The 24,725-nt window shown below is 44.6% G+C and overlaps 1 long non-coding RNA gene across 1 annotated transcript; it reads left to right on the top strand.

Annotated features, from left to right (window-relative positions):
* The first annotated feature begins 706 nt into the window (after positions 1-706).
* Positions 707-15,061, top strand: LOC142301726 (uncharacterized). The gene is made up of 3 exons (XR_012752872.1): positions 707-2,782; positions 4,854-4,935; positions 14,907-15,061. It is a non-coding gene; the product is annotated as an uncharacterized LOC142301726 (long non-coding RNA).
* The last annotated feature ends 9,664 nt before the right edge of the window (positions 15,062-24,725 follow it).

Below are 24,725 nucleotides of genomic sequence, written 5' to 3' on the forward strand. Positions count from 1 at the left end.
TTAAATGGTTCCCACCAGAACCTTAATCACCTATCCACAGGGCAAGTGATTAATATACACCAACCAATTAGAAAACATTAACTTTATTAAATCTCAATAAAAAACAGATATAAAGGAAACACCTGACACACAGATTGGTAGATTCCACAAATAAATTAAGAAGACAGATCCTCAAGACCCTATTGAGTCCCTACCTAGCCGAGGAAGTGCTAGACATAGACTTCTCATCTAAACAAAAAAAAGGATGAAGAGTCAATTACACGTCTAATCGGGATCTTTGACAAGCAAACTGATAGTTATGAACATCCTGATGAGACATTGGGGAATGCTTTGGCTTGACCCTGATATAGGCGGTTTGATTACTCCCACCCTGACTATTACTTTTAGGAGAGGCAAGACTGTCCCTGGCTATCTAGTCCGTAGCCTCTATTTCTCCCCCCCACCCAAAAAAAAAAAGCTGGGACCTAGCTGGACCGCAGAGAAGTGGCCACTTCTAGGTGTGGATTATCTACTTTCTGGAAGTATGTGACATAATCTAAAGAATTAAGTGTAGTGACTGGTAGGGCGTACAAAAAAATAGATTCAAATTGTCTCTTCAGGGAGGAAGGAGACAAACTCTAGTGCCACCTATTGGAAGTAGCAATCCTAAAAGTCAAAAGTGGCCCTTTAACGAGCCTTTTCATATGACCTAGGATTTATGCCAGATCAGAACCTCAATTTGCAGACACGATGCTTCGGGATCATTGTCCCTTATCAGTGCAAAGTATGAGATCTGATATGGCTGAATGAGAAGCTCTACTGAGGTCTAAAGGGAAAACTTTTCTCCTTGCGGAAAACTCTACAATAGGTAGCACTATAGTTTGCCTCCTTCCGCCATGAAGAGACAATTTGAATATTACCCAGAGGAGCATTGCAGCTATAAGACTCCTCACCACTGACAGTCAGATTGGTTTGTCAGTCTACGCAAAGAGAAACGTTTTCCACCTTTAGACCCCACTATAGCTTCTCATTTAGCCAGATCAGATCTCATACTTTGCACTGACGAAGGACAATCATCCCGAAACACCATATCTGCAATTGGAGGTTCTGATCTGGCTTAAATCCTAGGTCATATGAAAAGGCTCGTTAAAGGGTCACTTTTGATTTTTAGGATTGCTACTTCCAATAGGTGGCACTAGAGTTTGTCTCCTTCCTCCCTGAAGAGACCATTTGAGTATCCTGAGCTGGCATTTTAAATGATACCATTTTGGGATAGATGTGATGTTTTGATCACCTGTTATTACTTTTTAATGCAATGTTTCGGCGACCAAAAAAAATCATGATTCTGGGGTTTTGATTTTTTGATATTTTTTTTTTTCCCCTTCCCCTCTCTCTATGCCCTTTTACCAATCAGTTTAATTGATGTTATATTTTGATTGGGCATTTCTGAATGTGGTGATACCAAATATGATTTTTTTTTTGGGGGGAGTTTTATTTTCAATTGCGCAAAAGGTGGATGATTAGAACTTTTATATTTTTTATTTTTTTTTTTTTTTTTTACTTTTCTTTACATTTGTTTTTCTTGCCTTTACTAGTTCTTGTAAGGGACTTTTTGCCTGCACTATCCGATCACTTCTACTGATCAGAGTGATGCTTCAGCATCATATCTACCCACACCGGTTACTTGCACATGTCGGCTGATCAGATTAGCCGACAATTGCGGTGAAACGTAGACTCGCCGCATGAGCTGGCATCAAAGGGAGGGATAGAGAAATAGGATGTATATACATGACCTAGGTCGTTAAGGGGTTCAAATGGGTTTTGATTGGATACAGATTGACAAGTGCTAAATATAACATTCGGATGGAGTCCCCACCTATCCCAAGATTAGGTGAATGGTGCGATAGGCATAAGTTACCACTGCTTCATTTACGGTATATGGATTTGTTGCATTTTTGCCACGCTTTTCCTGCAGATTTACCATACCGGCAAAGTCAGTTAGATTTCTGAAGTCTCATGCACATGCTGCTTATTTTTGCAGATTTGAAGCATTTTCAATTCTGCAGCATGTCTATTTTTTCAGTGGTTTTCACGCATTCAAATATTTGTGAACTAAGATGCACTCTAAAACGTCACTACTTTACGAAGCGATTTTCTTGCCAAGAGACACGTTTTCCCTGTAGAAACATTTGCTTCAAATACTTAGTGTGTGCATATACACTTACGAAGTAATAGTGCTAGAAGAAAGAAGCGCTAATAGGGTTTTACCCGATAAATAACAGGTTAGTAATGTAAATTAATACGCTCACCCAAAATGGTTGTGAAGGGTCACAACCACCATTGAGAGCATAGGATAATGGCGGCTGCTGCGGCCCATCACTCTTTTATTCCATAGGTCTACACGTTTTAAGGTACAGAGACGTCTTCCTCAGGACCATGTTGATTTTCTGGTCTTGAGGAAGAGGTCTCTACCTTGAAACGCGTAGACCTATGGAATAAGAGTGATTAATCTATCAACATCTCTACATCTTATTTAGCGTATTGCGTGGGTTTAACCCCTTTTTCTCTTATACTGAAGACCTATACACTTACGGAGAGATGGGCACGCACGTGCTCTACTATTTGACGCACGCCTAACTTTAGAATCTCTGTTTTCGGCAGTCGGACCCCTCATCAGTGCAATACACCTTTTTAGAAGTTCAAGCTGAAAAGAAGTGTTACTTTACAGTACATGGTACAAAGCAAGCAAAGGTTCTGCACGTGACTCCCCTGTCCTGTTCATAGTGAACTACTCCACACAAGGGTGAGTGCCTGCTTCTGGCAGATTGGCCTCTGTAGTGTTCTGTAGCCTGCTTTCTGGTAGAATGTCACAGTGGTGATATGGCTTAACTAAAGAAGGCGGTAGTGTATACTACTGTGTGCTAGGAAATTGCTAGAACTTGTGTTCCTTAATATACAATGCCACACATGCAGACTAGCCTTGCTCCAGATTGCTTGTCCTGCCTATGGCTTCCTGAGCACTTAGCCCCTCAGTAGCTCATATTCTATTGCGTTTTGCATGGTGTTTTCTACAACGATTTACCTTTCAGAGAAATCCCTCAATAAAACATGAATGTAGATTGTATTAGCAAACCCCATCTTATCTGCATGATGCCGCCTGCTCCATAAGATATTAGTACTATACTTTTATACAAGGCGCTCGTATCTTTTTTCCGTGAAGTACTTTGTTGGTGCCTTTTTTTTGTTCTCTCCAGCAATGCAATCAGTTGTCTTGGGCTGAATATCCATTATGTTCTATTCATTAATTTGTCCAAGACTTGTTTACTACTGTTCGTGCCTTTTTAAAAGGGATTGTAAATAAAATTCTAAAACTATGTTGCCAGAATCTTTAATTATTTCCTCATGCTTTGCTTTCCTTTTAAGATCTTAAACATTTAATGTATTGCACATGTTTTTTTGTTGTTTTTTTTTAAGGGAATCTGTCACCGGGTTTTTGCTCCCTCAAGTGAGAGCAGCATAATGTAGAAGCGGAGATTCTGTTTCCTACAATGTGTCACTTACTGAGCTGTTTGCGGTCATTGTGCTAAAATCAATGTTTTCTCTTCTGCAGATCTAACAGTAATACAGAGCTCCTAAATATGCTGGACTACCTAGCAGCACAGCAAGTAGTCCTCTAATGACAATCTGCTGCTGATTAAAAAGTGATTTTATCAAATCTACAATAAGCAGGACAGTAAGTGACACATCGCTGGAATCAGGGTCTCCACCCCTACATTATGCTGCTCTTTGATGAAGTATCAAAAACCAGGTGACAATCCCTTTTAAATATCTATGAAAAAGAGATCAGTCATTTAAAGGGAACCTGTCTACTTTAAACATCTAGCCGGCAACTGTAGCTGGAGATCAGTCTAGTCTGCCCCCCACTTACTATGAAAGTGACCTGTCAATCACAGCTGGAAAAACCTGGCTGGGGTGGAGCCAGTTGAGTCTCATCTCCATATCTTTAAAGTATACTTTCTCTAACCCAGGGGTGGGATTCAGTTGGGTCTCTCCGGTTAGGTGGGACCGGTTGTTCAAATTACCGTTGGTTCCATGAGCTGGCAAGAAGCTGTGCCCGATCTAGTTCTAAAGACTGGGGGCCCACCAGTTCCTCGGACGCACATTCAGTTGTAATGTATTGCTGTATGGAAAGCCACCGGCTTCTTGTACTGCAATAGTTAAAAATGCAGCTGGAAATAATTAGTTCAGGGGCCTTTTAGGGGACATTATTACAGCTGTAATATACTGTATTTTACTTTTGAGGATATTGTATTCCAGGGAGGGAACAAAAGGGAGGTTCTGTAAGACTATGTGCACACGTTGCGTACTGCTGTGACAAATATTCTGCAGCGATTTGGCAGTGCATGTGCGCTTCAAATCGCTGCAGAAACACTGCGTAATGGATGCAGTGTGTCTGCAGAATAGACGCCGATTTTATGCGCTCTGGATGCTGCCTCTCCCATAGACAGAGTGGGATCCAAAGTGCGCAAAATAAGTGACATGTTGCTTTTTTGAGCACAGCGATTTGGATCAAAATTACAGCATGCAAATTGCTGCGCTCTCAATCGCAACGTGCGGATGGATTATGCACAATCTTCATAAATTGTGCTGGGGACGCAGGGTGCATGCATTTACGCTGCAGTCAGTGCAATATGCAGCGTAAACGCATGAAATTACGCAGCGTGCGCACACAGCCTTACTGTGTAGGGCGGCACTAGTTCCCTTTTTTTTTTTTTTTTACTTCATCTGGTGCAGTGTAGATGTCTAGGGGAAAAAAGTGGGGAATGTGTACTAAAACTGATCAGTTATAAATGATTGTGTGTTATTTTCTGTAGACTCGTGTCCTTGCTGGAAGAATTGATAGTGGTCTGCGCTGGATGAAGAGGAAAAGTGACGATGAATAACTGCAACTAATAAGTAAATTTATTACATGTACACTCACACTATAACTATGTGCAGAGCTCCTGTGTATATTGTTACCAGTGATCACTGTATTACCTTTACGCTGAAACTATACAGAGTTCCTGTGTATGTCACCAGTGGTCACATTACCTGTGCACTATACACTATAAAGAGCTTTTCTATATAATGATAGACCTTTAATTACACCTTCCCACCTGCTTGTTTTCCATCAATCTCCACCCTCTCGTCTACTTTGACAGCTCTGGCTTCATAGAGCCAATAAGGATGGAGATTGAGTGAAAACAAACAGGTGATAAAATGTATTTAAACGATTAGACCCATGATGCACGAGCGCCTGTACTTGGTTTGCGCAATCATCCTGTGCTGACAGTCCATTTAATACTTTTCATCATACTAAGAAGTGACCGACAGTGATTGGAGCAATGTGCACTGGACAGGAGGCAATGAGACTGTACATGAAGGTACAGGTAGGTAAGGGCAAAGCACTTTTAGCTACTGGTACTTGTATTTTGTGGTTGAGGAAAGCATGTGGAAATGGGTGTGGCTAATAAAATGGGTGTGTTTTATTTATTTTTTTAAAATGGCCGTGGTTTTCTAACACAAACAGGAACCTGTTGTTCAAAATTTGAATCCTACCCCTGCTCTGAATTGCAGCGTTGTAGAGAAAAATTTACCTGGATAATAATAATAAGTTTTATTTCTATAGCGCCAACATATTCCGCAGCGCTTTACAGTTAAGAGGGGACATGTACAGACAATATGAGAATACAAAATAACAAAACTAAGATACCAGGAGGAGTGAGGGCCCTGCTCGTACGCTTACAGTCTATGAGGAAATAGGGGAGACACAAAAGGTGAATGGGGGGGAGAAAAGCTTGTCATATATGGTCCAGCCATCGATTTAATAGGGTATTCAAAAGCAGCTGCATGAACCCGTCGGTGAGAATTAATACAGGTACAGGGGATGAGAACTAAAAGTACATTTTTTGAAGGGCAGAAAGGGACTAGATTAGATCAGGGCAGTGAGTTGATAGGCTAGTCTAAAGAAATGCGTTTTTAGGGCCCACTTAAAGGTGTGGATGTTGGGAATTAATCGGATTTCTCTTGGTAGTGTGTTCCAGAGCATAGGCGCAGCTCGTGAGAAATCTTGAAGACAGGAGTGGGAGGTTCGAATTGTTGAGGATGTCAGTCTTAAGTCATTAGCAGAGCGGAGGGCACGGGTGGGGTGATAGACAGAGATGAGGGAGGAGATGTAGGGTGGTTCGGAACCGTGGAGAGCTTTGTGAGTGAGAGGGATAAGTTTATCTTTGATTCTGTAACGGATACGCAACCAGTGCAATGACTGGCAAAGAGCAGATGCATCAGTGAAGCGGTTGCAGGGGAAAATGATCCTGGCTGCGGAATTCAAAATGGATTGGAGAGGGGAGAGTTTAGTAACAGGGAGACCAATTAGGAAAGAATTACAATAATCCATGCGATGGTTCCTCAAAAACTCCACAGCATTAACCCAGAGAAGTGACATGCTCATCCACCACACCCCTTACTTGGAAGTATAGAGTAAAAGATGTGCGGAGAAAAAGGCAAAGCTGCTTAAGGCTCTGTGCGCACTGGGAAATGGAATTTTCTTGAGAAAATTCCGCATCCTCTCAAAGATTACCGCACCCGCGGTAAAAAACCGCGGGAAACCGCACCCGAAAACCGCATGCGGTTTGCCGCGGCTTTACCGCGGTATTATTCGCGGTATTGCCGCGGTTTTGCCGCGTGTGGGTTGGGATGTGCTTTATTGCATTCAATGCAATAAAGCACATTGAAGAAAAAAAAAAAAAAAAAAAAATACATTTAATTCTGATAGTACATAGACAGAAGAATAGATAGAGGGATAGATAGATAGATAGATAGATGACAGATCGCTGCATTTCCCACGGTCGGCAGTGAGTTCACATTACCGGCCGTGGGAAATGACCGATAATTACCTCTGCTGTCTGCTGCATTCAGCCTGTCTGTGACAGTCACGGCTGGATGGAAGCAGTGCAGGACGTCGGAGCCGGAGCTGTGGATGTCGGAGCGGTGGATTACGCCGGAGCTTTGTTTGGGAGGGGTTAATAAAATGGTGAACGAGGCTTGTTGGTTTTATTTAAAATAAAGGATTTTTGGTGTCTGTGTTTTTTTCACTTTACTTACGGGTTGATCATGTCAGCTGTCACATAGACGCTGCCATGATCAAGCCTGGGGTTAATGGCGGTGGTCCCCCATCACCATTAACCCCTTGTATTACCTTGTCACCACTGCTACACGGTGGCAAGAAGAGCAGAGGACACGCCGGCAGTGCCGCATATTGCATGCGACAGTGTCGGGGCAGCTGCGGCTGATATTCTCGGCTGCGGAGGGGGAGTGAGGCAGGGGACATTACCCCTGCCCCTCTCCCTCCCCAGCCTGAGAATACCGGGCCGCCGCTGTGTGCTTACCTCGGCTGGAAGGTAAATATGCAGCGGAGCCCACGTTCTTTGTTTTCTATATTTCCGTTTTCTTTCTATGTGTGTTCTATGTGTCCTGTGTCTGTGTGATCTATGTCTGTGATGTGTTCTGTGTCTGATGTGTGTGTGTTTACTCTGCACGACTTCCTGTTCCTGTAATGACATCACTTCCCTGCAAAACCGCAGCAAGTGATGCACATTACCGGAGGTAAACCGCAAAATACCGCAGGGAATAACGCAGGAAAACGCAGTGAACCGCACAGAATTTGCTGCCTGCGTTATTCCCTGCGGGATTTCATGATTAACATTGAGTCAATGGAGTGAAATCCCGCAGCGATTTGCGGAAAAGAAGTGACATGCACTTGTTTTTGCTGCGGGATTCCCGCAGCAAAACATGCAGCTGTCAAATTCCGCCCAGTGCGCACAGGATTTTTTTTCTCCATAGGATTTGCTGGTGATTCACTGCAGAGATGTTATGAACATTTTCTGCAGCGAAACATGCAGCAAATCCGCGGCAAAATCCGGTAAGTGCGCACATAGCCTAAGGAAAACAATAATTGGCATTTTCCTGTAGCACCTTTGCCTGGGAAAACTCCATGGATGAGCCGCCATCTAGCAAACACTATGCTCATGCGCTTAGTCTACATATACTAACAGTCTTCTCTGCTTGCATGGCAAGTATGTAGATGCCCATTATTACAATGTTTTTCTTTTCCAATTTCTCTTATACCTATCTGCCTGCAGTTTGTTTTTTTGGGGGAGAATATAGCCCCCTAATTAATTTTACTGGCTGACAACTTTCAATAAACAAAGAACCAAAAAAGAAGAAATACATTTTATGTAGATAGTTTCTTAAAAAATTACCTTTTTACTATTTTTTTTTTTAATATACAGTTAGGTCCAGAAATATTTGGACAGTGACACAATTTTCGCAAGTTGGGCTCTGCATGCCACCACATTGGATTTGAAATGAAACCTCTACAACAGAATTCAAGTGCAGATTGTAACGTTTAATTTGAAGGTTTGAACAAAAATATCTGATAGAAATTGTAGGAATTGTACACATTTCTTTACAAACACTCCACATTTTAGGAGGTCAAAAGTAATTGGACAAATAAACCAAACCCAAACAAAATATTTTTATTTTCAATATTTTGTTGCGAATCCTTTGGAGGCAATCACTGCCTTAAGTCTGGAACCCATGGACATCACCAAACGCTGGGTTTCCTCCTTCTTAATGCTTTGCCAGGCCTTTACAGCCGCAGCCTTCAGGTCTTGCTTGTTTGTGGGTCTTTCCGTCTTAAGTCTGGATTTGAGCAAGTGAAATGCATGCTCAATTGGGTTAAGATCTGGTGATTGACTTGGCCATTGCAGAATGTTCCACTTTTTTGCACTCATGAACTCCTGGGTAGCTTTGGCTGTATGCTTGGGGTCATTGTCCATCTGTACTATGAAGCGCCGTCCGATCAACTTTGCGGCATTTGGCTGAATCTGGGCTGAAAGTATATCCCTGTACACTTCAGAATTCATCCGGCTACTCTTGTCTGCTGTTATGTCATCAATAAACACAAGTGACCCAGTGCCATTGAAAGCCATGCATGCCCATGCCATCACGTTGCCTCCACCATGTTTTACAGAGGATGTGGTGTCCCTTGGATCATGTGCCGTTCCCTTTCTTCTCCAAACTTTTTTCTTCCCATCATTCTGGTACAGGTTGATCTTTGTCTCATCTGTCCATAGAATACTTTTCCAGAACTGAGCTGGCTTCATGAGGTGTTTTTCAGCAAATTTAACTCTGGCCTGTCTATTTTTGGAATTAATGAATGGTTTGCATCTAGATGTGAACCCTTTGTATTTACTTTCATGGAGTCTTCTCTTTACTGTTGACTTAGAGACAGATACACCTACTTCACTGGGAGTGTTCTGGACTTCAGTTGATGTTGTGAACGGGTTCTTCTTCACCAAAGAAAGTATGCGGCGATCATCCACCACTGTTGTCATCCGTGGACGCCCAGGCCTTTTGGAGTTCCCAAGCTCACCAGTCAATTCCTTTTTTCTCAGAATGTACCTGACTGTTGATTTTGCTACTCCAAGCATGTCTGCTATCTCTCTGATGGATTTTTTTCTTTTTTTCCAGCCTCAGGATGTTCTGCTTCACCTCAATTGAGAGTTCCTTAGACCGCATGTTGTCTGGTCACAGCAACAGCTTCCAAATGCAAAACCACACACCTGTAATCAACCCCGACCTTTTAACTACTTCATTGATTACAGGTTAACGAGGGAGACGCCTTCAGAGTTAATTGCAGCCCTTAGAGTCCCATGTGGAATTACTTTTGGTCCCTTGAAAAAGAGGAGGGTATGCATTACAGAGCTATGATTCCTAAACCCTTTCTCCGATTTGGATGTGAAAACTCTCATATTGCAGCTGGGAGTGTGCACTTTCAGCCCATATTATATATATAATTGTATTTCTGAACATGTTTTTGTAAACAGCTAAAATAACAAAACTTGTGTCACTGTCCAATTATTTCTGGACCTAACTGTATAATAAATAATTATTATAGGCAGCCTTTCACCTAATTCATGCTGCCAAAACCATGGGCGGCATGAATAAAATTGTTGCTCTATCATTGCATTCAGGATATATAAACATGTACCCTCAGTTGACCTAAATAATCTCATAGGGATGTTTTCCCCAACAGTGCATGTTTTCAGGATTTCATTAGTATTGTTCAATGGTGGCTTTTGAGGACTAGAGTTGTGGAAACACGTGATGGTGTCTCCGTGGTGCTGGATGTTGATCTCCCTAATGTCATTCATCCTTGCTTATGTAGTCTTTTACTAGGCATTGCTCCCTCTAGCCAGTTCCCTACTCCACACTGATGAGGGGCAAATACCCCGAAACAGCTGTCTGTGGATGGATACCATGTTTTGGCATAGGCAGTTTCCTTGACTGGAGACTGCCCTTCCCGTGGTTGTTCCTTCCCGGTGAAAGACCTGGATAGTTTCCTGCCAGCGTTGAGACGTGATGGTGTTTCCGCGGCAGTCTTGTTTTGCATAGAGTTGTGGAATAAACCAACTCAACAATTGATCAAAATATCCACAGGATAAACCCAGAGGAGAAACACTGTGCACTAAGACCCTGATAATAATCATATTTTATTGGAAAATTAAATTAAGAACTATATAAAGGACAAAATAGCAAGTGCCCCAAGGGGGCCAACACAATACAGTTATTTTCCTAAAATACAATGGGCAAATTACAGTACAGCTGTTAAGTATAATAAATAGGTCTGTATATAGGGTTTCATTTATGTTTTAGAACATTTTTTGTATTTATAGCACAAAACGGTGTTTTTTTCTATACTATTAATAATCTATTAAACTTCCCAAAATCAGCTTTAACAAATACAGAAAACTAGTGATCACTGGTAAAAGCAGTTGGTGAAAGAGGTATCAAACAATAAAAATGACTAACAGTAAGCCTTATTATAATCTCCCTACAAAATTGTGGACAATTCAATATAGTATATTGGTAGTAGTAAAGCCATAGTGTATTAGCAACCTGTAGTAAGTAGTAGCACTTTGCTAGTGAAATGCTACCATGGTGCATGAAAGGTAAGGTAGGATATTAACAGACCTGAAAAGACAGTCACTGCGGTGTGGCCACGCGCCCCAACGCACGTTTCACCCTACTTCCACAGTGGGCGTGTATGTGGGGATAAGTAGCCATGTGGTCTTATATATACATAGTCATTAAATCACATATTGGAATGTGTAGGTTCATGTGGGACAGTCACCTGTGTATAATGCCTGAACAGGCTCCAGTTCACAGTCGTGGGGTATGGCACTCCGGCGGTGCAGGCATGATGTAATACAGTGCCTACAAGTAGTATTCAACCCCCTGCAGATTTAGCAGGTTTGATAAGATGCAAATAAGTTAGAGCCTGCAAACTTCAAACAAGAGCAGGATTTATTAACAGATGCATAAATCTTACAAACCAACAAGTTATGTTGCTCAGTTAAATTTTAATAAATTTTCCACATAAAAGTGTGGGTCAATTATTATTCAACCCTTAGGTTTAATATTTTGTGGAATAACCCTTGTTTGCAATTACAGCTAATAATCGTCTTTTATAAGACCTGATCAGGCCGGCATAGGTCTCTGGAGTTATCTTGGCCCACTCCTCCATGCAGATCTTCTCCAAGTTATCTAGGTTCTTTGGGTGTCTCATGTGGACTTTAATCTTGAGCTCCTTCCACAAGTTTTCAATTGGGTTAAGGTCAGGAGACTGACTAGGCCACTGCAACACCTTGATTTTTTTCCCTCTTGAACCAGGCCTTGGTTTTCTTGGCTGTGTGCTTTGGGTCGTTGTCTTGTTGGAAGATGAAATGACGACCCATCTTAAGATCCTTGATGGAGGAGCAGAGGTTCTTGGCCAAAATCTCCAGGTAGGCCGTGCTATCCATCTTCCCATGGATGCGGACCAGATGGCCAGGCCCCTTGGCTGAGAAACAGCCCCACAGCATAATGCTGCCACCACCATGCTTGACTGTAGGGATGGTATTCATGGGGTCGTATGCAGTGCCATCCAGTCTCCAAACGTCACGTGTGTGGTTGGCACCAAAGATCTCGATCTTGGTCTCATCAGACCAGAGAACCTTGAACCAGTCTGTCTCAGAGTCCTCCAAGTGATCATGAGCAAACTGTAGACGAGCCTTGACATGACGCTTTGAAAGTAAAGGTACCTTACGGGTTCGTAAGGAACGGAGACCATTGCGGTGGAGTACGTTACCTATGGTATTGACTGAAACCAATGTCCCCACTGCCATGAGATCTTTCCGGAGCTCCTTCCTTGTTGTCCTTGGGTTAGCCTTGACTCTTCGGACAAGCCTGGCCTCGGCACGGGTGGAAACTTTCAAAGGCTGTCCAGGCCGTGGAAGGCTAACAGTAGTTCCATAAGCCTTCCACTTCCGGATGATGCTCCCAACAGTGGAGACAGGTAGGCCCAACTCCTTGGAAAGGGTTTTGTACCCCTTGCCAGCCTTGTGACCCTCCACGATCTTGTCTCTGATGGCCTTGGAATGCTCCTTTGTCTTTCCCATGTTGACCATGTATGAGTGCTGTTCACAAGTTTGGGGAGGGTCTTAATTAGTCAGAAAAGGCTGGAAAAAGAGATAATTAATCCAAATATATGAAGCTCATTGTTCTTTGTGCCTGAAATACTTCTTAATACTTTAGGGGAACCAAACAGAATTCTGGTGGTTTGAGGGGTTGAATAATAAATGACCCTCTGAATAAACTTTTCACAATTTAAAAAAAAAAATAAAAAAAGAAATAACATTCTTTTTTGCTGCAGTGCATTTCACACTTCCAGGCTGATCTACAGTCCAAATGTCACAATGCCAAGTTAATTCCGAATGTGTAAACCTGCTAAATCTGCAGGGGGTTGAATACTACTTGTAGGCACTGTATATGCTTCCTTATTCTGAACGGTGGCACTCAGGTCAGGCAGACACACCAAAGCAACGTGGTGCCAGGGCGTCTGTGCATGCGCCAGTGATCCACTATGCTGTACTGAGTGACGGGACTCGCCAATGCCAGCAGTACATGCAACGGTGATTCTGGGGTACATGAAGAAACTATGGGAGTGCAAAGCTTTCTGACTAGAATTTTTTAGTTTACATTAAAAGAAATCATGAGGTTTCAACCAGATATCCTTTCAGGAAATGCGTTTTTGGAACCTTTTGATTTTACAGTGCCTAGTTTTGGAGAGATTTTCTTCGTCATCAACTTCAAAATCACACACTTTTTTGTCTTTTTTTTTTAATTAGGATTTTTTTCTAAAGCTCTTTAGGGGGAAAAAGAACTGTAAAGTGGATTTCCTATAAATAGGGAGAGTTTTCCTACTGTTGTTGAAGCTGAATTTGATGCGGATAAGCTATAAAACATTGTATTTTACAGTATTACAGGACTTGTTTAATAAAATGGCGTTGGAGTCAGTATATGCACATTCCGCTATCTCTGAGGCCATTTAATTGAAGACACTGTCCTACTGACTTGTCGAATACTGGGGCTATGGGTTAATGCGACCGCACACATTTCCACTGTGTTGATGGGGGCAGGGGATGCGAGTTCACATGCGCCGCCCACAGTGCGAGCATCTGACAAGACAAAAGCAGCAAAACGGAGTTAAATTCCCTGTAAAATTTATCTAAGGCCTCCGAGACACATCTGTGCCGCCGGTACGTGTTTGCCAGTTTTTTCACGTACCGGTGGCACGGAGACACGTACAGCAATGTTACTCTATGGTAGCAGGCGCACACACACGTACAACCACACGGAACGTGTGTCCGTTTGTACATGTGTGCGTTTTCCAACACTATGACATGTCCGTTTTTCTCCGGCATCACGGGTGTCACAGTCTGCACCCGTACCACACGGATGTAGTGTGGATTCGGTCCCGTGTGACACGCGCCGGAGAAAACTCACGTGTCAGAGAAAAAATGAACAAATCTTTACTCGCCTTCTCCTGCCCTCCTGTCACTTGCTGCCGACCGTTGCTCATTATGCTCATTTAATATTCACTTCACTGCGGCCGGCAGCAGCGGAGAGACAGCAGGGCTGGAGATTGAAGATCAGTACCCTGGACAGCAGGAAGGACCACGTGAGTATGCAAATTACCGGTTCTCCGTGTGTTATTGCGGATAGCACACGGAGAACACACGTGGCCCGCACGTACCGGAGACACGTACTTACCTACACGCAACACGCAGGGAAAATACGTGTCTCGCGGCACGGGAGTGATTTTCACGTGAGTGTGGCAGAGGCCTAAGGCTGTAAGGTCCCTATGCAAATACATGTCATCTTCATGTCTACAATGAAGATGAAATTTGCGAATATTGTAGGCTGAGGTGGTTGAATAGCATCTTATGACTAATGCAAAGCTACGTTGGCATCTTCCCTTAGTATAGTGCCCATCTCACTTTGAGTTGAATAATGGAGTCAGGTCTGACTGGTTCTTAGACATACACTGAATATCAACCTCCATCTTTTCAATAAGAACATCAAGATGCATTCATCTTGGAAACAAGTTACATTGGATCTTCAGCTCAAGTAACAATTGTGGAATTATCAAGGGTAGAGAAGGGGCAAGGAGGCTTGGCAGGACACAAACCATGATTTCCCCAATCTTAGTAGAAAATCTCTGAAGGTATAAACTGCTGGAGAAGGGGAGACAAAAGGCGCAATAGGGTCTTACCCGGTAATAACCGTGTAAAAGATAAAGATGAATACACTCACCTGATGAGGTTGTGCCAGTCACAACCCCTTGTAGAGCATGTGAGTGTCAGCGTGGTTCAAAGCAGCGGCCCCGTAATGGACGTAGTGAAAAATCTGTATATATGTATATACATATATGAGAAACGGGTTTTAGCCGCACTAAAAACCACTGTTACCAAGGTATTAATTAAAGATCTCTTTTATTACAGTATTCCAACGCGTTTCAGAGACATGAGCCGTCTCCTTCTTCAGGGAAAAAGAGAAAATGTACACACAGTATGCAGACCGGTTGGTTATATAGGAGTCCACTTCGCCACGTTGACATCTGTGACGTCAATGCTCTCATGGTAACGGAGTGACTCATGAGCACGTGAAGACTGCAGAGGAGGTGTACTATCTACTAGCAAAAACATACAGAGCATCTAAACTTTTTAAATAAACATGAAATGAATGTGAAAATAAAATTGAAATAAAAGTAAAGAATATATATAAACTGTTTGATTTTTCAAAGCGCGTCAATATGATGACGGACGTAAGGAAGTGTTTAATGCGGTACTGGAACCCAAAAAAGGAGGGGTACCTCACTGGGTTCAGACACAAGGTGGTTTGTAATCATCCGTTACTCCATAGCTGACTACTTGTTGGAGAAGGGAGAATTAAGCGGCTACTACTAGTGCCACAGTGAGAAACTCGAAAGTATAAAAATAATGTGCAGGTGACAAATGCACTAGTATAATAAAGAGATGTGCATGTAGATACCGTCAAACTAAAAAGGGAGATAATTAGAAGTATTTATTAGTAATAATGTGCAGGTGACGAATGCACTAGTTTAATAAAGAAATGTGCATGTAGATGCCATCAAACCAAAAAGGGAGATGATTAAAAGTATTAGGAGGGATTCCTAGAAAGCAAGGGCAGTGAACTTGAGGTGAAAGAAGAGCGCCTGCGCAGAGACACTGAGCAAGTTCTCAATGAGAACCAGGGTGAAATGAGTTCAAACCATGGGAAATAAAGGGGAGCGCATGCGTGAAGACACAGTGAAGGTAACTCGGGTTCAGAAGTGTGGGAAAAAAAGAGGCCGCACCAGTATCCTGAGTGCAGGGAGAAGACCGTGTTTGAGAAACGTGAAGAAGTGAACAGATTAATAAAATGGAAGGTGCAGTGCAAAGATCATTGCTGAAAGAACCTCATATGCTATTGGTAGAAAAGGAACCTCTCGCATCAGTACGGATGATTAGAAGAGGCAATCAATATAAAATAAATAAATAAATAGATAAATACATAACTAATGACTACAAAAGGGAGACTATGTCCGCATAACATGGAAACGCGCTGGGATAAAACCTTCAGGTAAAAACTGTTTGGAATACAAACATTAAATAGATGCGGTTTAAATAGTTGAATATTTGAAGCGTATAAATATATAAAATATGAACAACATGTATATAAAATTTGACAAATAGGAGAGGGGGAAGAGGGGGGGGATTGTGTTGATCTCCTATGGACCATATGGAATTCATCAATGAACATATAGAAAGCACAGCTGTACCGTTAATAAAAAGGGCGATAAAAACTTCAATTTAGAAAGTATAAAAAATCTAAAACTGGGGTATAAATATTGGTATTTGTTAAAAAGGTAAATGATGGTTTTATTGTTGATGAGAAGCTGATGGCTAGCGGCTAATAAAACAGATCCACTACTTCGTTCAATCCAAAAGGGGTTAGAGTATTTAGTTTGTGGATCCAGAAAGTTTCTTTGCGACTAAGCATCTCTGACCTGTTATGAACCAAGGGGCTGATCTGCTCAATGGGGGTGATCACAAAATCCAAACTTCTGTTGTGTTGGATCGTGCAGTGTCTGGACAAACCATGCAAGAGAAAACCAGATCTTATATTGTGACGATGTGAATTAAGCCTGTTGTGAAGGGCTTGGCTTGTTCTGCCAACATATAATTTACCACAGGAACATTCTATGAGGTATACAACGAAATTTGATTGGCAGGACATACGATCTTTTATTTTGAAAGATTCTACTCCATTTGAGGAGCAGAAAAAGGTCCTGTTATGACAGATGCTTTTGCAGCAGAGGCATTTCTTGGATCCACATCTATATGAACCTGCCAGGACACAAGATTTGGGTTGTGCTTTTATGGATCTCAATCTGCTAGGGGCCAGAATATTTTTAATCGTGGGGGCACGCCTGAAATTGATTCCTGGAGTGGGGGGTAAAATAGATTTGAGAAAAGGGTCATTTTGCAAGATCCCCCAATGTTTGGATAGGACATTCCTTATTACTATATTATCACTGCTATATGTGGTGATTAGATTCAAACTCAGATCTTGTTTGTTGACTGGATCTATGACCCTAAGGGCCCCACAAGCTTCAGGCGGGGGGCGGGTATCCATTTTCGGCTTTACCAGATCCGCTTGTTTGAGAACTGAAGATGCTTTATAAGCCTTTTGGATCAGGGATTTTGGATAATTTTTCTCTAAGAAACGGTGTTTCAGAACCTCTACTTGATTTTTAAAATCAGCATCTTGTGTGCAATTTCTTCTGATTCTTTTGTATTAGTTTAGTGGGATGTTGTTTAACCATTTCTTGTAATGCTCACTATCATAATGGACATACCCATTAGCATCCACCTTTTTGAAAAAATTCTTAGTGCATAGTTTATTACTCTTATGATAGATCATTAAGTCCAAGAAGTGGATTTCGTCGGGATGGACTGTGGAGGTAAACTTTTGACCCCACTCATTAGCATTCAAATGATCTAATAGGACATTGACATCAGAGAAGTTCCTGTCCCATATGATGAATAAATCATCGATAAACCTTTTATAGAGTATGATCCCTTCCTCATGAGGACCATTCGCTATGTGTAACATTTCAAAAACCCCCATGAACAGATTGGCATAGGAACATGCAGCCTTGGACCCCATCGCTGTCCCAAGTCATTGATGGTACAGTGTATCAGAGAAATAAAAGTAATTGTTATGGAGTATGAAACTGCGTCTCACAAGCTAAGTATCTGAGACGTTATTGTCGGGGGGTCCCTTGTACTTTATTGTTGGGGAGAGTGTGCTGTTTAACTTTTGTGACATTTCTGGCCGGTTCTCTGGTTTTCACCTGAGAACCGCGCCGAGGGTGCCTGCGCGCCGGCCGCATTGTTAAATTTAGGCCCCGGCTTCGCCTGAGGCCTAGTTTCGTTTTCTCTGCCCCTGCATGTCAGTCATGCAGAGGGACAGAGCGGCTCCGCCCACCGGCCGTTCGGCACAGGGGAGGGACACTCCTCTCTGAGGAAATGTTTCCCTCCCCTGTATATCTCCTTGGCCCTCCGGATCCCGCTCTTAGAGTAGGCCCCGCCCCCTCTCCTCGATCCGGCGCCATTTTATCAGCGTTCTCACACCGATCGGCACTGGCTGCAGCATCTCTCTGGGAGTCCGGGCTGTGGGATCTGGAGGGCACACAAACGGTCTGGTAAGCCACAACCTCCGGTTGTGGACCTGCTTATACATTCTCTGGGGGTCATTCTGGCTCAGAGCCCCCACTTCAGCAGCATGTCTCACACTAGGAGCAAGGCTGCAAGGCTGTACTCAATATGCACTGCATGTAAGCTCATACTGCCTGAACCGAGCACATATCCACATTGTGATGCCTGCTCTAACATGGTGGTGCCTCAGCCTGGAGTCTCCCCAGTGGTCCCTCAGGCTGCTCCGGCCCCAGTGGCTGAACCCCCGGCTTGGGTAGAATCCTTCTCTAAGTCTATCTCCCAGTCCTTTGCCGACTCCATGGGAGAGTTGTCCCGCACTCTGCTGAGCATGCATCAGCCCCCTTCTCAGGGCGCCTCTGCTGCTACGGCTAGCTCTGCAGAGCTCACAGAGGACTCTTCATCTGGTCTCAGACCCCGTCCTCCTAAAAGGAGAATCAGGGTCCCCTCTCCTTCCTCGTCCCACGGCTCTGATTCACGAGCTGACTCGCAGGACGAGGAGGATGCCTTTACTGGGGGCTCGGACGCTACCTCCATGTGCCCCATTGATCTGACCGAGGGTGACGCAGATGTTAGTGATTTGATTGCGTCCATTAATTCTGTACTGGACCTCAATCCGCCAGTATCAGAGGAGCAACCCTCTCTGGCAGAAAAGCACCATTTTACCTTGCCTAAGAGAACAAGGAGTGTGTTCTTTAACCACTCCAGTTTTCAGGCCACTGTGACCAAGCCCAGGGCCTGTCCTGACAAACGCTTCCCAAAGCGTGGGTCTGATGACCGTTTTCCTTTTCCACCAGATGTGGTCAAGGAGTGGGCTCATTCACCAAAGGTAGACCCTCCGGTGTCTAGACTCTCAGCCCGGACAGTTGTATCAGTGGCTGATGGCACCTCACTTAAGGATCCCACTGACCGCCAGGTTGACCTTCTGGCCAAATCTGTATATGAGGCGGCAGGGGCCTCGTTCTCCCCATCTTTTGCAGCAGTGTGGGCTCTCAAGGCCATCTCTGCTTCTCTAGAGGAGATGCATTCCCTCACCAGGGATTCTATGCCTGAAATGGTTGCCTTAACTTCCCAGGCTTCAGCCTTTTCATCCTACGCCATGTCTGCCATGCTGGAGGCTTCTCACCGCACTGCGGTGGCTTCGGCTAATTCCCTCGCTATCCGCAGGATCTTGTGGCTTCGAGAGTGGAAGGCAGACGCTTCTTCAAAGAAGTACCTTGCTGGGCTCCCATTTGCTGGGTCCAGGCTGTTCGGTGAACAACTGGATGAAATTATTAAGGAAGCTACTGGCGGGAAGAGTACTTCCTTGCCACAGACTAAAACCAGGAAACCTGTCCAGGGCAGGAACCAGTCGAGGTTTCGTTCCTTTTGTTCCTCCAACTGGTCGTCCTCTAAGCCCTTGGCCTCGTCCACTAACTCAGCCAAGGACCAAAAGCCCATCTGGCGCACGAAGCCGCGTCCTCAGAAGTCCGCAGGAGCGGCTGCCACCAAGGCAGCCTCCTCTTGACTATCTGGCTGCGCCAGCAACGTCCTTGGTCGGTGGCAGGCTCTCCCACTTTGGCGACGTGTGGTTTCAACACGTCTCCGATCAGTGGGTGCGGGATATCATCTCCCACGGCTACAGGATAGAATTCTCTTCCAGCCCGCCAAACAGATTTTTTCTGTCAACTCCCCCCTGCTCCAACGCCGCCGCCTTCTCTCAGGCCATGGAATCCTTGCAGGCCAACGGAGTAATTGTACCGGTTTCCGCCCGGGAACGGTTCAGAGGTTTCTACTCAAATCTCTTCCTAGTCCCCAAAAAGGACGGTTCCTTCCGGCCCATCCTGGATCTCAAGCTTCTCAACAAGCATGTTCAGGTGCGGCATTTTCGCATGGAGTCTCTGCGATCAGTCATTGCCTCAATGACCCAAGGAGATTTCCTAGCATCCATCGACATCAGAGATGCCTATCTGCATGTGCCACTTGCAGTTTCACACCAGCGTTGGCTACGTTTTGCAATCGGAGAGGAACATTTCCAATTCGTGGCTCTCCCCTTCGGGTTAGCCACGGCCCCTCGAGTATTCACCAAGGTCATGGCAGCAGTGGTTGTGGCTCTGCACCTCCAGGGGTTGGCAGTGATTCCTTACCTGGACGACCTTCTAGTCAAGGCTTCATCCAGTGCAGACTGTCAGCGGAGTGTTTCGCTCACTCTCGCCACTCTAGTTCAATTCGGGTGGCTTGTCAATCTGCCCAAGTCCACTCTGACTCCGACCCAGAAACTCACGTACCTAGGGATGCAATTCGAGACTCTGCCGGCACTTGTCAAGCTGCCCTTAGTCAAACAGCAGTCCCTCCATCTGGCGGTGCGCTCTTTGCTGAGGCCCCGCCGTCATTCCATCAGGCACCTAATGCAGGTGCTGGGTCAGATGGTGGCGTCAATGGAAGCGGTTCCCTTTGCCCAGTTCCATCTGCGTCCTCTGCAGCTGGACATTCTCCGCTGTTGGGACAAGCGGACTTCTTCCTTGCACAGGTTAGTGGCTCTGTTGTCACAGACCAGGGGCTCTCTTCAGTGGTGGCTTCGGCCCCTCTCTCTGTTTCAGGGACGCTCCTTCCTGGCCCCGTCCTGGGTGATTCTCACCACGGATGCCAGTCTATCCGGCTGGGGAGCAGTATATCTCCACCACAGAGCGCAGGGCACTTGGACTCCGTCCGAATCAGCCCTCTCGATCAATGTGCTGGAAATCAGAGCTGTGCTTCTAGCTTTCGTAGCCTTTCACCACCTGTTGGCGGGCAAGCACATTCGAGTCCAGTCAGACAACGCGACAGTGGTTGCCTACATCAATCACCAGGGCGGGACTCGCAGCCGCCTGGCAATGTTGGAGGTTCAACGCATCCTTCAGTGGACGGAGGACTCCAAGTCCACCATATCCGCAGTCCACATCCCAGGCGTAGAAAACTGGGAGGCAGATTATCTCAGCCGTCAAACCGTGGACAGCGGCGAGTGGGCTCTGCATCCGGCAGTGTTTCGATCAATCTGCCGCAAGTGGGGCACTCCGGAAGTGGATCTGATGGCATCCCGGCACAACAACAAGGTCCCGGTTTACGTGGCTCGCTCCCACGATCCTCAGGCCTTTGCAGCGGACGCGCTGGTTCAAGATTGGTCCCAGTTTCGTCTGTCTTACGTGTTTCCCCCTCTAGCTCTCTTGCCCAGAGTCCTGCGCAAGATCAGAATGGAGGGCCGTCGGGTCATCCTCATTGCTCCAGACTGGCCCAGGCGAGCTTGGTACCCAGACCTGCTCCATCTGTCCGTAGAGGTGCCGTGGCATCTCCCGGACCGCCCAGACCTTCTCTCACAAGGTCCGTTTTTCCGCCAGAATTCTGCGGCTCTCAGATTGACGGCGTGGCTCTTGAGTCCTGGATCTTGACGACTTCTGGCATTCCTCCTGAAGTCATCTCCACTATGACTCGGGCTCGGAAGTCTTCCTCGGCAAAAATTTATCACAGCACTTGGAGAATTTTCCTGTCCTGGTGTCGTTCTTCCGGCCATGCTCCTTGGCCTTTTTCCTTGCCGACCATCCTGTCCTTTCTACAGTCCGGTCTGCAGCTAGGACTATCCCTCAATTCCCTCAAGGGACAGGTCTCTGCTCTGTCAGTGTTGTTCCAGCGGCGTATCGCCCAGCTGGCTCAGGTGCGCACTTTTATGCAGGGCGTATCTCACATCATTCCGCCTTATCGGCGGCCTTTGGATCCCTGGGACCTTAATCTGGTCCTCACGGCTTTGCAGAAACCCCCCTTTGAGCCTCTTAGGGAGGTTTCTTTGTTTCGTCTTTCACAGAAAGTGGTCTTTCTAGTGGCCATAACTTCCCTCAGGAGAGTCTCTGATTTAGCTGCGCTCTCTTCGGAGTCACCTTTTTTTGTTTTTCATCAAGACAAGGTGGTTCTCCGTCCGACTCTGGACTTTCTCGCTAAGGTGGTATCTCCTTTCCACCTTAACCAGGACATTTCCTTGCCTTCCTTATGTCCGGCTCCTGTTCATCGCTTTGAAAAAGCGTTGCATACTCTAGATCTGGTGCGGGCGCTCCGGATCTATGTTTCACGCACCGCTGTTCTTAGGCGGTGCACCTCTCTTTTTGTGCTGACCACAGGTTGGCGCAAGGGCCTCTCGGCTTCTAAACCGACCCTAGCTCGTTGGATTAGGTCGGCCATTTCTGATGCCTACCAGTGTACTCAAGTGCCTCCCTCGCCGGGGATCAAGGCACACTCGACCAGAGCTGTCGGTGCCTCTTGGGCTTTCAGGCACCAGGCTACGGCTCAGCAGGTCTGTAAGGCTGCCACTTGGTCTAGTCTGCACACCTTTTCGAAGCACTACCAAGTGCATGCTCATGCTTCGGCAGATGCGAGCTTGGGCAGACGCATCCTTTAGGCGGCTGTCGCCCATTTGTGAAGTTAGGTTTCGCCTACTTCTCAGTTTTCTGTTTATTCCCACCCATGGACTGCTTTGAGACGTCCCATGGTCTGGGTCTCCCATAGGAACGATGAAGAAAAAGAGAATTTTGTTTACTTACCGTAAATTCTTTTTCTTATAGTTCCGTAATGGGAGACCCAGCACCCTCCCTGTTGCCTGTTGGCAGTTTCTTGTTCCGCGTGTTATCACCGGCTGTTGTTGTAGACAGAGGCTCCCGTTGTTCCGGTTTTTGCTCTAGCTCTACTTGTGGGTGGCTATTCTCCTTCAGCTTTTGCACTAAACTGGCTATATTTGGTTATCCAGGGGGTGTATATGCTCAGAGGGAGGAGCTACACTTTTTAGTGTAGTACTTTGTGTGTCCTCCGGAGGCAGAAGCTATACACCCATGGTCTGGGTCTCCCATTACGGAACTATAAAAAAAAGAATTTACGGTAAGTAAACAAAATTCTCTTTTTTTGTGGATCTTAGGTAAGTGATAAAAAAAAGGCTTGGGCCGGATTTTTTATTTGCAGGAATTTTTTCTCTGCGGGGTTTAAAATGCCACCATCGGCTGCCTCCTGAATAAGAGCCCTATAAACAGTCATGGCTTGGTTATAACCTACTTCTTTGGCTTTTTTGTAGTATGTTGTGTCCGATAAAATCCTATTGGCTTCTTTGAGATAATCAGCCCTATTTTGAATAACTATCCCACCCCCTTTGCCCGCTGCTCTGATGACTATATTATTGTTATTTTTTAAAAGAAACCTTTTATCTGCGCGGGATAGGTTTTTCCTTAGTTTCTTATTCTGATTAACAACCTCCTTGAGGTCGAACAGGACTAGGTCACTGAAAGTTTTCAGGAGATGACCCTTGCTTTTGGTGGGATAAAACTTGGATTTTGCTTTCACTGTTGTATGAATAAAGGAGTCAACTTCAGACGGCTCATGTCTCTGAAACGCGTTGGAATACTGTAATAAAAGAGATCTTTAATTAATACCTTGGTAACAGTGGTTTTTAGCGCGGCTAAAACCCGTTTCTCATATATGAAGGTATAAACTGAAACACTGACCAACTACTGATGAAAATTGAATATAAAACAAAGAAATTGATAGTTTTTTCAGTGGACCAAAAATTAAATTATTTCAAATTAAATGGCAGAATTCATCCACAATCGGTTCCACATCCTCATTCCTTCCTTTTTTTTTTTTTTGATTAAAGGGTTGTGTTTGATTCCAAGCCAATAAAGACCCCTTGAAGGTCCTATTTTATCCAAATGTTTCACTAAGCAGAAGATCTGTAAGCGACAAAGGTAAAATGGAAGCAGATGGAGAATCTTCCGATTTGAATGTGTTTCACGCATTCCCATTGACTTGTATGATACAAATGAAATAAAGCGGAGCAGTAAAAATGGACCTCATTGAAAAATTAAGAGGCAACAACTTCAAATGGCATATGACACACAAGGAAAGACAGAAGTCTTTAAATACATACATCCCAGGGTCATGAATTGACACACAAAGCACTATAATAAAGATTAATATATATTGTACAAAAAGTGCACGGGATATAGATACAATAGATAAAAGCATTAAAGGCAGGAGATTGACAAACAAGGGTTAAAAAATCCCCATGTAGGGCCACATGCAAAAATACAAACAGCTCCCAGGCAAACAATATGCTATATAATAATCCCATAAATAAGGGGGGGGGATTAGCAGCAAGACGCCCCAGTACCGGTTAGTCTGAACAGAGTCAGGAGCCTGGATGCTAAACATCCAGTAAACAAGGGGTGTCAGAGCAGCCTGTAGCACTGGTGTAAGGGAGCTTACCAGAAGTGTAAAAATGTCATGTGGACGCACATGGGGACAAGTCCCAACACATGTTTTGTGTGACTTCCTCAGGGGACCGTCAATCGGATCAGAATAGGATCTGCTCTGAGTCTCACAGATCTCACACTCCGATCCATGATTTTAACAAATGTGTAAATAAGTTGGGTTCACATATCTGTGAGACACTTCCATGTGACAGTTGAATGGTCCTAAGACCTCATTCAATAGTCAGGGCTTTTTTTCACGTACAAGAAAAGTGGACAGAGTTTCATCAGTTTTTCATAGTGT

Source organism: Anomaloglossus baeobatrachus, chromosome 4 (assembly GCF_048569485.1).
Source record: "Anomaloglossus baeobatrachus isolate aAnoBae1 chromosome 4, aAnoBae1.hap1, whole genome shotgun sequence".
In the NCBI taxonomy this organism is placed as follows: domain Eukaryota; kingdom Metazoa; phylum Chordata; class Amphibia; order Anura; family Aromobatidae; genus Anomaloglossus; species Anomaloglossus baeobatrachus.